This window comes from Poecilia formosa, unplaced genomic scaffold (genome assembly GCF_000485575.1).
Source record: "Poecilia formosa unplaced genomic scaffold, Poecilia_formosa-5.1.2 Scaffold252, whole genome shotgun sequence".
NCBI lineage: Eukaryota > Metazoa > Chordata > Actinopteri > Cyprinodontiformes > Poeciliidae > Poecilia > Poecilia formosa.
Window position 1 is genome coordinate 564,285 of NW_006800191.1, and position 17,235 is coordinate 581,519.

At 38.2% G+C, this 17,235-nt stretch overlaps 1 long non-coding RNA gene across 1 annotated transcript; it reads left to right on the forward strand.

The window, feature by feature from the left end:
• Nucleotides 1–381: 381 nt before the first annotated feature.
• LOC107838420 (uncharacterized) lies at nt 382–10,903 on the forward strand. Its single transcript, XR_001664478.1, has 2 exons — nt 382–585; nt 10,774–10,903. It is a non-coding gene; the product is annotated as an uncharacterized LOC107838420 (long non-coding RNA).
• The last annotated feature ends 6,332 nt before the right edge of the window (nt 10,904–17,235 follow it).

Below are 17,235 nucleotides of genomic sequence, written 5' to 3' on the forward strand. Positions count from 1 at the left end.
ATTTTTTAAATCCAACATTTCATGTTTAACAGTAAAAACTTTGTGTTAGTACATCTCATTAAAAGGAGTCTCTATGGAAACCTTTGGTAGTTTTACTCAAATGGGTCATTGCAGCTTTGTTTAAAGGGAACCTTCACACTATATCTTGTAAAATAAAGCAACTAGAATTTGCATCCCTCACCCCAACCTGAGATCTGCCGATGCCAAACTATGATCGATATCAGTGTTAATTGTGAGTGTGTTTTGCTTTGATTAAGTCTTAAATAAAGCTTTACTTGTTCTGCCAGTGTTTTCTGTGTGCAGAAACACTTCCTGCGATGCTTATTTCACACTCGACCAGCTCCCAACACAGTTACAGCTGGAAGCTCTCCAGTGCTGCCACAGTGTGGGACAGGATTAACATTCAGGGCTTGGGAAAGTCACTCCAGAGGACACTATAGTTGTTTGTGTCTGAATTTATCTGAGGATTTCAACCAGCAACCTTTAAAATCCTCACGCTTCACCGGCACCACTTTGGTTGTACGTATTAGTTGGAGACGACTGCAGAGTACTCCACAAGATTTTATTGACACTTTAAAAAGCTGGGTAAGAATTTTTTATGAGTTTATGTTTTACAAAGCTGTAACTCATTGGAAATTGTTCGGCTGAAGGGCCGGGCGGTAATGCAACTCAAAGCTATTTCAGCAGCTGGTCTCTGCATGAATTCTTGTCTTTAGAGGAGCTTATTACCTTTCACTGCTGTATTATAGCCTAGGGAGGGCAAAATGTTGAGTTTGCACTACTGTAAAACACGTTTCGAGATTTTCATATCCCTCAGAGTCTAGGGGGTATTTTAAATCTCAACAGCATCTTCTGAAAAGACAAATGCAATAACAAATCAGGCGGAGGGACGATGAATACAGAATATGTTTTCAAACATGCACAAGCAGACTGTCAAAAAGAATTATGTTCTGTCACTGTTCAGCTTCTGTTTTCTAAGTTTTTACTTTGTTTGCTGGTTTGCAGTTCAGTGAAGCAAAAATTAATCTGATCCCAAGCTAAACTTGAACTTAGGGGACTGAAATGATCAAATATTTATGCTTTTCTCAAAACCCCGACCTGAGGAGTTGCCCACTGCGGAATCCAACAAATGTTCAGGAAATGATAGAAGCCTGTCATTTTCCAAACGAATGTTAAAAAATATTCTTTGCTGTCAGACATAGGAATGTTTTTGAGAGTCAAATTGTCTGAAATATTTGAAGTAGCTCCATGTTTTTCCTATAACATTCCACACCAAGTTTTATTATCTGCAATGTTTGTAGCAACATTAAGCAGATGTATTTGAAAAATCTGTATCATAATCTATCAAATCTCAGTCTGGGGGATGAATATTGAGGAAAACGTTTTTGCCACCTTAAAAACTTTTTCTGTTTTTGCTTTTTTGTTCATATCATCAAATAAAACCTGAGTAAATCCAAAAAGCAGGTTTTGAAATATCAGAGAGCAATCTAAATAAACCAGAATTGGTGTAAAAAAAAAAAGTGTTAAATAAAATAAACCTGTACTTGTGTTCTTGTTGGATTTAGAAATTGCATTTATTATTAATCAAATCACTGTGTATTCACAAATAATTAACTAAGCAACACACAAAACAAATATAAAGCCTAACAGAAACAGTCAGTCTATCTTTGCTCTACAGCAACAGATTAAATAATTAATAACCTGAGGAACAAACAAAATAACTGCAGCAATACATTTATTCAAAAGTTTAAATTGATTTTTAAGTTTGCTCATTTAAAAATACAGAAGAAAGGCATTTCCCTGATTTTATGTTCTTATTCTGTGCAAAAGAAAACCATGAGGTGAAATCAAAATACAGAACCATTATTGATCCATCAGCTTTCAGCACCAGAACCACGACGATACCGCAGAAATGAAACCCCATCTCATTTTCTGTCAGAAACAAATCCAATTATTAAATGGAAATCATTTTTATTTTAAGTTGGACAGGGGTATGAATAATTATGGCCTTTAGTGCAGCACAAAAATATGAGATTCTGGGTCACAACTGGCTGAAATAACAAGTTGCTTTGACTAAAGCAAAATTAAGAAAAACAGTTAATGCATTTGAAGATTCATATTTGAGGAAAGCCTACACGTGTTTTGCCCTACACGCTGAGTAATCTGCAGTTTTTCACAACATAATTGGTGAAAGTAAATAGTCTGAAGCTCTTTGTTTTGTCATTGAGAATTTTTAGCCAAGTTCAAGTAAAAAGCAAAAGAATGAATGCAAGGAAAGAGACAATAAATCTGCACGTTAACTAATAAAACAGAAAAAATGACACTTTTTAATAACAAAATCACACTCTGTAACAAAGGCAAACAAAAGCACATATGGTGAAATCATTGCACTGTCTGCAGTTGCTTCACCTGGAGTTTGCAGAATAGTCTCGACTCTGATTCCAGCAGCAGCTGATATTAGCTTGTTTGTTTCTAACCCATCAATCATAGTCACCTCCTAATGACTTATTCATTAACTTCGCCAAAACACACATCCCGATGATGAGACTGGAAGGAGCATGTTTCAGGACACGCAGATGCCGGGTTTGCAATCAGCATTCTGTGGTATTAAAGCCACTATTAATCAGTTTTAGTCGAGCTGGAACACGTCCCAGATGCACGGTCCTGGGAGCAAAAAGAATCAGAAAAATGCTGCCTGTGTGCATGCATCTATCTGCAGGGTGCGGTGTGCAGCACAGGCAGGATAGGGAGAGATTTAAATGCTGTCTCCTAAACGAGAAAACCAAGACATCAGCAAAATGCTCCTAACAATAAGGTAGACATTTAGCGTAATGGCTGAGTAAAACACTGTCCATTGGTTGGACTCCTTAAATTAAATGAGCGTCTTATATTGCTGACCAACAAAATGGAAGGATGGAGGGTTTTACTAAGTAAAATAAAAGCTTTACAGATTCTTGTAAGGTATTAACTTTTAAATATTTTAGATTTTGACAGGTCACAAAATGTTGTATATTTTATGCAGTAGACCAGCAGTATGTTTTGCTTTACGCCAGAAGAATGCCAGAATACATTACTGATTTTTATTTTCAATAGTTTTATCATTTTTCTTCCACTTCATAATCATAAACTGCTTTGTGTTAATCTACCCCATAAAATCCCAATAAAACAATTAAGTAAAGCAACAATGAGTGGAAGAGTTGCAGAGTTGTGAATATTATAAAACAGTAGATCCCTGGTATGTGCAGGGGCAGCTTGCTATCAGGTTTCCTGTAATAGATGGATAATAGATAGACTCTTTGGATAAGTGGGACCCGCTCTAATAACTCTTATGGCCACCTATTTTAATAATTCACACACTAACACATGGCACTTTTCCATCAATCTGCTAATGTGCCATTAGTGGATTTCTCATTTAGCAATTTGTTAGCTGTGAAAACATTTTGCGCACTTAGCTTCTCCTAAATTATTTTGCAAGGTAAATTCTGAAATACTAATTTGCTTTGCTGTTTTGTAAACCTTAGGAAATCTCCATTAAGTTACACGTTTATATTTTAGTGCTGTTTTTGAAGTGGGTAAAGACTGTCTACACAGCAGCTCTGTTTCTTCTCAAATTTGCTCCTCTCTTTTTCCCCCAATAACTTTGTTTCAAACAAGAATCATACAGAAGTAAAATAAAACACAGAAAGGGAACAAAAACTAAATACAACATCTGAGGGCATAATAAGAAAATTAGTAATTCTAGAGAATTAGTTGTTGTCTTTCAAGGGAGGGTATAATTTGAATTGAAGTTAGCACTTGACCATTAGTACAGCATGCTTTAGCGTTAGCAGAACTAATGTTTATAATTAGTGCTGGTCAGTGCAACTAACTTTTTAGTTAGTAGTGCCTACAATTGTCCAACACCAAATATACCGTAATATGCATCAATATGCACAGATAAAAAGCGCGGCTACAGAAGCTCATATCTGCATTTGTTCTCACTGTTGCCAATTCCTCAGCAAGTAAAGTAGCATTAGCAGGAAGTAGTATGCAGTTCTGACAGTTGCTACCACTCACTGCATGGTGTCACATCACTTAATTTCCATATTTGGTCATGAGCAATCTGGGAAGTTGAAGAAAGAAATATCAACAGGAAAATAAAAAAGTGCTTCATGATTGGCTACTTTACAAATACAAGGTAAAAGCTTATATAGTAGCATTGCGCCTGAGCATTTCAGCTTCCCTAGCTGCATTTTCTTTCAAACACTTTAGATATTCTCCATGATGAAAACCACAAATAGGTCCTGCTCCACTGTATTGCAAGGATCTGTATTGAATGTTTTGATATTAAGACATTCCTGTGTATGTAGTCATTGCGAGCAGGGCTTTTTAAAGTTCTTCTTTCTTGAAAAATCATGTTTTTTAGACATATCAGGAAGCCTCGTTGTGCTTAACCCCTTATGAACCTTACTGTATGTTGTATGTGTATCCAAAACAGAGAAGATATTTCTGCAGGATGTATCGATGTTTCTGGATGCACTGGGAGCATCAAAGGGAAATAATAAATCCAGACACTTTAATCTGAGATGCGTCACTCAGTTTGAGAAAAGGTGAAGGCCTTCATGCCTTTTAGTGTTACAGCCCAAAGAACAACTCCATCCGCACAAAGGAAGGGTCAGAGAGAAAAGGGTGACCCATTTAAAACATGCCAGCAACGGGGTCTGACCTTAAATCCATTGAAAACCTCTCTAAAGCTGAAATGTGCAGTTGCATAAGCACTTCTGTACAAAGACTAGTGGAATAGTGACAGAACCAAACTGTGTAGAGGTATTAAAAGGTTCCAGATTGTTTATAAATGTAATTTGAGTTTCAGTGTTGACTGAAAATTGGATAGTCAAACTTTTTTAATGAATAACAATAACTGTGATTGCGTTTACACTATTTTTTTAGTTCTTCAATATCTTCAGACATTTCATTAAAACGTTTTAGAGGTTTAAGACTTTGACTCTTATTTCGTGGCTGTGACTGGAATCCAGGGGTGTCAGTATCTCTTCCCAGTGCTGTGCCAGAAACATTTTCATACTGGGCTTTTACAGACTTAATCCACTGTTGCATCCACTAAAAATCACTCCAGATGAAAGTGAAAGTTGCACTCCTAAAATATTACGTGATTGGCACCACGGGAAGCCTTTTATGTTTGTCCAGATTTGGCGAGTGAATTCAATGTGATCAAGGGCAAATTTGATTGAAAATGTAAGTCCAGGGTAGAAAGTGCATCTCTCAGGCTTACCACAGGGAAGGGGAAACAGTGTGTGTCTGACTGCCAGGCGCAGCTGCCGGCCTCTGAAGCGATACCCCGGGTGGGTGCTGTCTGCTGTGGGTGACTACAAAACGTCTCCTGAGGTGGCCCTATCAGTTAGGCTGTCACAGTGTTGTAGCCCTGCTAAATACCATCGTGTCCTTGGATGGATTCGCTTTGCTCCTGTCATTCATCATATGTTAAAAGAGAACTTCTGGCTGAGTATTTTCCTGTTTTGACTTAACTCATACCAACTGGTGTAAAAGTACAATAAGCTACAGAACTAGAGCTGCTAATACAGGCATAACTGTTGAGACCAAAATCTCGTCATCTAAGAATGATTTGGTGCAGAAACTGTAAAGAACCTGTTTTTGTGTTGCCCATAGATCTACCCTGACCTGTTCAAGGAAGCATAGAAGGTCACCTTCAAGATTGTTTCTGTGACACATCAGCACAAATTATAGCAAAATTTTAAACTCGACTAAAATTGACATATGGTTTTAAATTGTTCAAGAAAATCAAACAGAAATATGCAGCTTCTAAATGTGGAAAGCTGATGGTGACATGGCAAAAGACACTAGAGTATTGAACAAACAGGGCTTAAAAAACAAAGATCATTTGTTTTTTATCTTTACTTTCTCTTCTTTGTGTTTTGTGTAGTTCAGAAACAGTCAAATTCATTTCAAGTTTATTGTTGCAACTTTAAGAAACAAGTGGAACAAGTGTACATATTCTTAAAAGCCACTGCATTTAGCCACCAGGAAAATAGTTTTTAGTTGGGGATAATTAAGGTAAAAAGTGGAGATTTTTTCTAGATTTTTCATTTTAAAATAAATCTGTATGTATTAATCTTCATTTAACAAAGGAAGACCTTCACAAACACTTCGCCTGGTGAAACATTACCTGTCCGGGTCACAAATTCTTGGTCATACGCTTGGCTCTTATATCTGTCATTGGGAATAACTGGAGTGAGCACTGCCTCTCTCGTTTAATCGTCTCTTGGCTGTGCTGTGAAACATGGATGATCCAACAAGGAATCAATCATTACATAGTTATTGAGGTAATGGGTGAGCAAATATGTTTCCTGGTGGCTGTCCTTATTATATGAGGGCTAGTGGGCCCCCAGGAGACCGCACAGCCAGATGGAATTGACGGGTTGTCACTACTGAATGAACAGGTAATGAATTACTCCAGGACAAATGGGACGCCACCTGGGAGATGAGAAGGAATCCTCTCAGAAAAAGGGAGCAGGGTGACTGGCAGCACCCAGCAGCCCTTCTTTCTTTAGAGGAATCCTGAATCGTGTTTGTTTGGGGGCGGTGAAACGATAAACTACGGAGCTGGAAGAATGACTGAATTCTTTTCGCCTGATTTTTTGGGGAGGGATTAAAGATAACAATAGGTAAATGTCTTCCAAATATTTAGTTATAAATTACGGAACCAAGCAAAGGATTCCGGCTGGGCTGTTTCAGGACTGAAAATTACACAACGCACAACAGAGAATCTTCCCAATTATGAAGTCCAAACCCGCCTGCTTTCTGCTGGCCCCCTTTCTTGAAACCAGCTGATTTGTTGTGACATTAGAGAAATTGTATTTCTCTGGTGACAGTCATTGCTAAGGGATATGATTATGCCATGGTAATTATGATTGTTATTTGCAATCACAGCTGAATGGAGTCGGAGTGTGTTATTTTAGCAGTGCAGATAGCAGCGTGCTGACTCCACTGGTTGAGACACAGACATTCTGCTGTTATGAGCCCCAAAAATACCCCTAACCACCAACACAAGATGAATGTAGTGGTTGCTCAGGCACCTGAGAGGTTTGAAACTTGGGTGAGCAGAGAGAAGTGAGGATTTGCTTTAGATTTGCTCATCCTGCACTGAGAACTTTATTAGCGTTTCTTTTTGTTTTTGGCTGATTAGTTTTTTGGCTGGTCAGTTACTGGTGAAACACTTTTTCGACATTTTTAAAAATTTGTTTTGAAAACCACAACAGTTTTTCTTCAAACTGTTTTGTGATTTAAAATCTTTTCAAAAACATGAAAGGGAAAGAAACGGGATGACCCGATGAACGTATTAAATGACCTAATTATCTCCTCAGCATGCAGTTACGGTCTAGAGACCAGCTAATGACCGAATTATTTGATTCAGTTGTGATGAAGCTGATCTAAAAGTTGAAGCCCTGTGAAGTGGAGTTTGGAAGCCTTGGTTTAAAGTTTTAATACTTAATTCATCTTCTACTTTGATATATTCTCTTGTGCACTGTCATCTGCTTACTTTGTGAATTATTGGTCACTCTTGTGTTTCTTAATGTTATTTCTTCATTTTTGCTTTTCTCTCAAGTTTCCCTTCCAGATCTCCTCTGCTTTCCCCACAGCTTCAGCCTTTAAATTAAATATGGTTATTAGTTTTTAAGAGTGTCATAAAAACATAAGAACACACATCCGAACACTTCACAAACTAAGCAAAGTGCATATGCATGCGCTATAAACCTCCATTAATAAAAACAGAGACAGAAGGATTTGAAAGGTTCAAACTGCTGTAGTGAGTTTCATAAGGTTGCTGAAGCTCTCTTGTTTCAGAGTAAAGTCATGTCTGATTAAACTGAGCTCCTCTGTCATTATGCAGTCTCTGTTTCTTAAGAAGCAGTTATGTTAAACCTTTCTTCCATCCACAAAGCAAATGTTGGGACAGAATCCTGTTTCCACATATGTAGACATTATTTTTTTACTGTCACCTTACCAAAGTGAAGAGCTCTTTTTCTCGTACTCATTAGTTCAAGCAGGAGCTCTAACAACTCCCAAAATTGCTACGAGAGTTTGGTCACCATTGCAGATAGCAGAGACATTACTTTGTGGAATCTGTTAGCAAACGACTGAAACCAGAAAGTAGAAACAAATGTATTTTAATTGGCTTCTGTAACGTATATCATGTAGCACCTTTCCCATTAGCACACTGGCTTCTCACTCCTGTCAGAGAACCTTCCCAGATTTTTGCTACATGATTTGCAAGTTTATCAGCGTCAGATCAACCCAGTTACCAGCCCCTTTAAATTTTCCCCTTTAATCTTTTCTACAGGAAATGCCGTTCGTAGAAGTTTGTTTTTTTACTTAGTAATTTTATTGTATCCTAACAATATGAGCTATAAAGCGTAAAATAACAAAAGTCTGTATGCTCTAGCATTCCACTTGGATTCAAACTGTTGTCCTTTCAGCAGCGTACTCAGATTCTGCTTTCAGGGTTAACAGATTAGGACTGAATCCCAGCTGAGCTGACAGCTGCACTTTCAGTCAAGTGAGGGCAGCTCCACTGCTTAAAGCTGCTGAGATGTGAAAATGGCAATTTGGTTTAGTTAAATCACAATGTAAAATTTATAGATTCAGATTTGCTCGTACTTAGGAGCCCACATGGTCCCTGGTAACAGAGTTCTGAACAAAATACAGCAACAGAAGTTGAAGTCCAGGTTTTGTTTGAAATAAAAGCCCCACTGAGCTTCTGGTCTCTACGGCTGCAAAAAACCTGAAGCAAAACATTATTGACCAACTGTCACTTGAAAGTGATGATATTACACTGATGAAAAAGCAAGCTGTAGCTTAGATGGCTAAGATTAATTGTAAACACTATATTTCCAATAGTATTGGCTTTACACACACAGGAACTTTAATGAGTTTTCAGTTTTTATTCCAAAGGCTTTAATATTTTCTTGCACCATTCTTTGTATCTGAAACAGCTTCCATTCATCTAGGAATGCAGTCTACAAAACTTTTGAGGGTGTCTGTTGGAGTCCCTTGCTGTTCATACAGAAGACACCGATGTTGGAGAAGTAGGCTTCACACACAGTATCTATTTCATCCCAAGGATGTCAGGCCACTACAGTTCGTCCACATCAAACTCGCTCATTAATGTTTTGGGGTTCTTTCACACCAGGCCTGTTTAGTTTGCTTTAAACAAACTTTAGTTCATTTGTGTTGAAAGTCCTGGTTCCTTTGTGGTTCCCCTAAAAGTCTCAGTTGGGTTGAAGTGAACTCGGATGTGATTCGAGTGCATATGTGAATGCCAAGTGGACCAGAAAATTTTAAACACACCTGCTTTCAATAAAATGTAGTCGTGCAGTTGGTTGTGATCTGTCAAGGTAGCTTATTAAACACTGAATTACAGGTATTACTGTGGCAACCAGCTGTCCAGTCATTACACCACCTAGAGTCACTCAGTTCTTCCCTCCATCACATACGAACGTCTGTTGGTGCTTAGAGCGCAACATAGGAAATCTTTGTTAAATGGCTTCAAATCAAACAAGGTTTAATTTGAGGATCACAGTTTCCATGAATGATTCATTCACTGTCAAATAGAAAATCAGAGCTTCCACCCTCTGGCCAGACAAAAAGGAGAACAATACCCCAGCTAGGCTTTTGAGAATCCTGACAGAGGATTAGTCGCTCATTTCCTGCTGACAGAGAAATACTCAACTTCTGACACGAATACAGATGACATCAATCTGAACTATGTGGAGCAAAATGGAGATTAAGCTGGGAGATGATAAACATGGATTGTCAGAATGAAATGTCAAGGCCTTGTGCAAAAGTAGTGACATGCATTGAATCATTTTGACATATTTAATAGCAAACTTATTTATGATAGATTTGTAATGGAATCTCTTCCCAAATCTTTGGTTTTTCTTCCAGCTTTTAGCTACGTTTTCAGACAGAAATGTCTCAGATTTAGCTTCATAACCCTTCCCATCAACTCTGACCATCTGCATTGCTCTTCTTGTCGCATAGCAGTCCCATAGCACAATGCTGCCACCACATTGTTTCATTCAGTTTAATTTGTGAATAGTTACAAAGTTGTTTAGGAAGGATCTCCAGTAGCAGTCAGTCTTGCAGTGAATCTGAAGTAGCCTCTGAAGAAAGACTGTTCCGGAGGCTGCCATAACGTGCCAACAGCTCAGTTTCCTGCCTAATCCGATCTCTGCTGCTCTCCCAGAATTACAATCAGCCTCTGGGCTTTCACTTCCAGTTTAGGTTGATGTACAAAGTTCTCTGTGAGACGTTTATAGTTTGGGATTTTGTTTCACATCTAGCCTTACATTATAATTTGACACAACTTTATATTTGTGGTTTTGTTCACTGATATTCCTCTTGGAGCTTCACAGAACAGGGTTATTTAAAGTGAGATGAAATCTCAAACACATCAGCCTTATAAGGCGACTTCTGATGTTAGTTTGCTTTTGTGCTGTTTTTAGAGTAAACAATTCTGAATTGAAATGCATGGCTCTTTTCATATTTCAATTTAGAAAATCATAAAACCTTGTTTTGTTTACATCCTTATCCTTTAAAATCTCTCAAAAATACACTAAAGTATGTTCCTAAGGGCATGAAAATACATTTGCAAGGCAATATAGCTTGAGTAATTGTTTTGTTTAAATGCTTTTAGACACCAAAATAAGATGACATTTGCCTGTAGACCTGAAAAATACATTTTTCCTACTGTTTCAGTTCGCTGTGATTGGATGGCAGGAAGAAGCTGAGGAGCAGAGGTCAGAACTCATCCCATCTTATCCAAGAGCAAAATGACCAGCAGCACAAGACTTCTGCATTCATATAAAAGTTGACTAGGTGCAAATCAGGCTGCCCACTCAGACTGGCTTTATTTATGCCTCATTATGGGTCAGTAATGCCACTGCTTCTCTTCCTCTTCAAAGTTGCATTGTTCAAAGGTGCATATATCAGGGAAGCATTCATGCAGGATGATTGGAAGATTTTTTCCCCCCGTCCTGAATACAAATGATTTTACAAAGAAAATATGTGAACATCTTTATTTTTTAACAACGCTGCATTCATACTTTTTGCACATGCACTGCGTACATTTATTATTAAAAAGATTTTCCCCGATTTCTGATGTTTGATCTCGCCGCATACCTTCTAATTTAACATGGATTTGCTGTTTCATTCCAGACAGAAACACCCTCCTAATTCAGCAGCGAGAAAACCCATAAACAGAAATGAACTTAAATTTGTTAGCCAGACACCTAAACAATGAGCTCAAAGCACTCTGAGGAAACTGCAAGGCTGAGTAGTAATTCTCTGTGAGTTAATTACTCGGAGCAACCATTCACATTACACACGGTCACACGTTTGATTCAATCTCATTACAAAGGAATTGATTCTTAATGCTGCATATAGATATAAACCAATCAATTCGCCCGGCTTGTTCTTGAGAGCTCATTTAGCTGAAATTTCTGTTTCCCAAATAAAGTTGAATATAGATTAAGACACACCATTTAAATCTATTTAACTGGACAATTTAGAAAAGAGAGCCGAGAAATAATCATTATATGTTTTGTTTATTTTGTGCTGAGAAGCAAACGAGCTGCTATGTTAACCTTTGAAGAGTCTCTGAGGTTTATTTGAAGACTTTGATTATTAAACGGCAAAAATACATGTTTACAGCACTTGACCTTAGGAAATGTGCCAATTAATTAGAAACACAGGCAGTGTGTACATGCAGCACTACATAAGGATCACACACCGTCCCGCTTCTATGTATGTATTGGACATTTGATTATTGTCTAAAAGGGAAATGTTTCTTGGCAGTCATCTCAGAAAGTGAGACAACAAACTGTAAGCGGTTTGAAAGAAAGTGAAACTCATATATTATCTAGAATCATCATCACGCAGATTGATATATACCAAGCCTTTGTTTCTTGTAATTTTGTGACTATTTCTTAGAGATAATAAAACCTAACATTTCAGTGTCTCAGAACATTAGAATACTGTAGCAGAGGTCACTAATGGAAACTCATGGTGTCAAACCCTAATCAGCTAATTAACGCCAAACACCTGCAAAGGTTTCCTGAGCCTTTAGACCGTCTCTCACCGCGGGTCAGTAGGCCACACAGGACACCCTTCACAAGGAGGGTAAGGTAAGGTCATTGCTGAAGAAGCTGGTTGTTCACAGAGTTGTATATTTCCAAGCATATCAACGGGAAATTGAGTGGAAGGAAGAAGTGTGCGGGGAAGAGGTGATAAGAACAGCCGACAGAGGGCTGTGGAGTGAAATCCATTCCAGACAAAACATCTGTTGCTGAGAATGTCAAAATTACAATATTGAATGTGATATTCTGGACTTTTCTTTACTTGTTAGCCATAAAAAATGAAAAAAAAAAAAAAAAACAAGCCCTAAGTATTTCACTTTACTTGTAATGTAATTTTTTTAAATTACCAGTTTGCTTTCTGGCAAGACTGGCAAGAACTATTGCACTTTTACCCAGTATTAATTTGTTTTAGATGTACAAGTCATTGTAAATCAGATTTCGTTTTGGAAAGGCGGAGACATGCAACCATGAACCCCTCCCTTACTTTCTGCATATTCACACTTCATATTCATTTTCTTAGCTTTTTACAGACAGGAATTTAGATTTAACGTTTTATTGAGCCCCACCTCTCGTTGCCATAGTGACCTGCTTTGTAATCCCAACAGACCAGGACTCGTCAATCTTCCACTCAGATGATGTTCTGTCATCACTCTGGTCAGCTCTTATTGATTTACCTGCACCACGAACACGACATCCATCAATCTATTCATACGTTGTCTTCTGCATACCTGAGATGACTTTGCAGGAGTAAAAATTCAGAAAATTCAGAACCACTTTCCAAGAATATCCTGGGGATCCCGAAGCGTTCCCAGATCAAAATGTATTGATTTCTGGGTCTGCTCTGAGTCTCCTTTCAGTACGAAGTACCCAGAAAATGCCAACAGAGCAAATCAACTTCTGCCAAAGGAGAATCGTCCATCACTGCTAAAATTTGACTGCACAGCTTCCTGTTGGTGCAACTGAAACAGATCAGTAGGATTTGAAAACGGTCGGTATGGGGAATCGCTCTCAAAAAAAGAACTTTCTATCCTCAACATGTAAAAAAGTTATGGTTTGGACTTTACATTGGAAATGAATAAAGGGCATACTGTATATCATTTGGTAAAGTCACCCAGTTTCTTAGAGCTTAGTTTATCTTCTGGTTCTAGGCTGACATGTCAACCATTACCACTTGACGTTTTTTTTTTTTCACCTTTTTTCATTGTATTTTTAATGTTTTGATTATCTGAAGCATTTAAATGTGATGAAGGAAAAACAGATGAAATGTGAAAGAAAAGATTTTTTTTACTCTTAGATAATGTTTGGTTCTGTTGGCTTCATCAGATCGAGACTTACAGCTTTTAAATGATGATAAGCATCTCAAAATCTGATTTTGGTCTTGATTTGCAAATGTGTAGGCTGCCCTCTCTGGGTCGGGGAGGAAGTCCTGCCCCAAGTGAAGGAGCCTAAAGGGTCGAGCCAAACTGACGACATCAGTTCACCAAAATTGAGTCATTTTGTTCTCAGCTTCACCCGCAAAACACAACCCTGGATTAGGTGGAAGATAATGTATGGATGAATTAATTTAGGCTTTTCATTCGCTTTTGGTTGCTGTGGTTTTCTGTTGCCCATAACAATCGTCCCAGTTATTACCTCGACACATTCAACGTCCTCAACAATGTTCTTTTTCTTCACCAGTTTCAGTCTATGCTGTTTTCCTTCAGATGTGCCTCCTTCTAGTCCTTCTTGTCTGTGCGTTTCTGCATTCTCAGGCTTTACTTTGACAGTCAAAAGCATTCTCCTACGTTGATAATAAAGCTTGCATCAATAATTTGTCTTCTTAGAAAGCCGTTTCCGAAAATAACGTCCATTTACAATTAAATGCTTATATAATTTATCACAAAATGGAAAATGATTCCATTTCCTCCTCACTAAAACTGACAACACACCCTTGTGGTACCCTCTAAAATTAACTTGTCTAAACCTTTGAAATGCCACAGCGCTAAACACTTTTCAGAATGAGACAGTTTCCTTTAGTTATCTGTCAGCTTGTCATCGGTCTGAACAGTTTCATATCTTTGTTCAATTAACTTGTGCTCCAATTCATGCTGTTTTCACCCCCAAACACTTTTTTAAAACAGGCTCTAAATCTTCCATCCCTCTGTGCGACTTTGTGCCGCCACTTGTATGCAATAACACGCCGCCCTGCAGATGTTGGTGCTTCCAGTAATGAAAAGAATCAGTCTGCCAACCAAATTATAATTTACTACCTCCATCTAGTTAGCATCTGCAGAGCAATAAATACAAATTGCTTAATTTGCCAGGTATCTCACCATCTGTACCTGTATACTTTTATGTGTTTCCTGAAGTGGAAATAAGAGCAGACTGATGCGAGATCTCGACTAAGGAAACACATGAAGGTTATCACTCACAGACAGAAACGGTATAAACAACAACAAAATGAAGCCTCATCAATCCAGCATCAGCAGAGCCTACCATCTGTATGTTTGTGCTTTCTGTAACTTAAATTGATATAAAGCTTTCATTTCGCAACAAAGACATAAGTGTGCATAACTGCACAAAAAAACAAACAAAAAAACAGAACCACGAATGAAATTAAACTCCCATTACACCGGCGTTGCTTTTGTTACCATTCGAAACCTTGAAACATTTGAACGCACAGTTCAGAGGATAGAGTCAAAAAATCTGTGCTCTCTTCCACATCAAAACAGAAATTGTTGCAAAGCAGAGAGCGGCAGCGAAGTGGAAAGCAGCACGGCCCAACGCAGCTCTCAGAGTGTGTAATGAAGATGAATTAAGACGTTTGCTTCGAGGACACCGCTGTGCTGGCTCCGTTCTGAGGAGCTCTATCTTTTTAGCCCTTTCTTGGGAAATTAAGATTCAGTCAGCTGCAACATTACATACCACCCTTGCAAACCACAGATGTAACACACTCTGGTTACCAGATATGAGAGTGTGTTAAACGCCATGCAACAGAACAAGAGACGGATTTGAGTGACAGAAAATCCTGTAAAGAAGAGCTTCTGTCAGGTGTTATGCGTCATGCGGGACATGTTACAGTCAGGATCTTATTAAAAATAAAAGACAATATGAATTTAATATCTGTGCACACAAGCATCAATGCATTTTAATGGATTTAACGGGATCGACTATGACAAAGTAGTGCATAATTGTGAAGTGGAAGGAAATGATTAAAAAGGGTTTTCAGCTATTTTCTTTAATACAAATACTTCAATAAGTAGAGCTGTTCTGTAAAGCATTTATATTTGGTTAGAGCACATTATTGAACTAACAGCATCACAAAGGACACTTAGAGCAGCTGACGAAAACTGTGATCCTATCTCAATTTAACTGAAGTTAAAAGAGCAACACCTTCATTTTTACGTCCTTGTTAAGTAAAAACGTGAAGCTAACAAATGGAATTGGTCCAACAGACCGATTAAATAGTTTCTGTGACGTAAAAAAACATAAAAACATGATTGATTTAATATTATCTCTGCAGTGCAGGGACCGGCTGACATGGCAATGCTGGAAGAAAAATTGCTATGGACTTGAGCAGAGGTTGACCTTCCAGCTGGATGACGACCCTAAACCTGCAGCCTGGTTTAGACTGCATTCAAAAACACTTTGTCTATCCCAAAAGAAAATTAAATGCTGTCATAACTCGGATCATCCAAGTACCTTTATGGAGGCCTTGTGAAGGAAGCTTTGTGGGCAGGAAGGATCTCCAGTAGAAGTCAGTCTTGCAACAAACCTGGCGAGGCCTCTGACTGAAGACTTCTGCTGTATGACGGTCTCATGACTGTCAAGACATGTTAACAGCACAGTTTCCAGGCAGCGGAGATCCTGGAGGTCAAAACTCAGCTGTTGGCAACGAGTTCACCTCGTTTGCTTTTGCCGCTCCTCCTTAAATCTTTTTCTGGTTGTTTGGTTAACATGGCGAGCAGAGAGATGTTGGAGTCGCCCGTTGTGATCGATGGAGATGGTTTGAACTTCCTCCTCCTCCTCGCTCTGCTCTGCATCCACAAACTTTCTTCTCATCTCCTCTGGGATTATGAGTCGTAGTTCAGGTGTTTTTCATCTTTTGAGAAGCCAATTGGGTGCTCCTCGTTGTGTAAATAATTATTCGTTTACACATGTGCTGCCATGGTTATGAATCATAACAACTGTCCATAAAGAGAGCAAAAAGCCTTCCAACTGCACAAACAAAATAATTGTTTAAACATGCATCATGTCAACCGAAACAATGATGAACAAAAGTCTTGGAAATTAACATTTTGTCATCTTCCTAAAATAATAGCCTTTTTTTTTGGCAAAAAACCCCCCATAAAAATAATTTATGGGAAAAAATGACTTAGGTGATTATTTTAGGAAGGTAATTTGTTTTTACAGATGTCTCTAGCTAATCTCACTGAGGTTGAGTAATTTTGCAAAGAATGGTCAAAATGGTGAAAAGTCTGGGCCTCTATCTTTGCAACTTCAGCTTCTAGATGTGATGCTGATGTACTCCACAAAGCTTGAGGTTGTAGAACAGACAAAATGTGGTTCTGCAACATACTGACACAACACAGTTTATCATTTAAAAAATGAAAATCACGTATTTTAATTTGTGTAACTCAAAACCAACACATTCCCTATGAAACAAGCTGTGGTTTGTGGTTATTGGACAAATTGTAAAAGAGGAAAGAATATGAATACTTTTCCAAAACAGCTTAGCTGCTAGAACTCGTATCGCTAATTCAAAAACTCAGTGATTGAATTGCATCATAACCATAAAACCAAACTCATAATACCAAGAAACCATCCCATAGCCTTACTACTTTTGTTTTTTCTCCTTCATCCTGACATGCATTTTAAAAGTACTGGTTTAGATACCAGGAGAACATCTAGATTTGACAAGTCCCTGTGATTCATCCTCAACTCACAAATTGCACTTAGCAATATCAGTTTAAGTTTGCCTTTCTGCAGTTTTACATCCTGCCAGACATCTCACCACTTGACATGTGCTGTCAGGTCCTAATTTCCGTTGCCTGTCTAGCTCCAGAGAGCAACCTCTCTAATTATATGTGACTGCTGTCTTCTT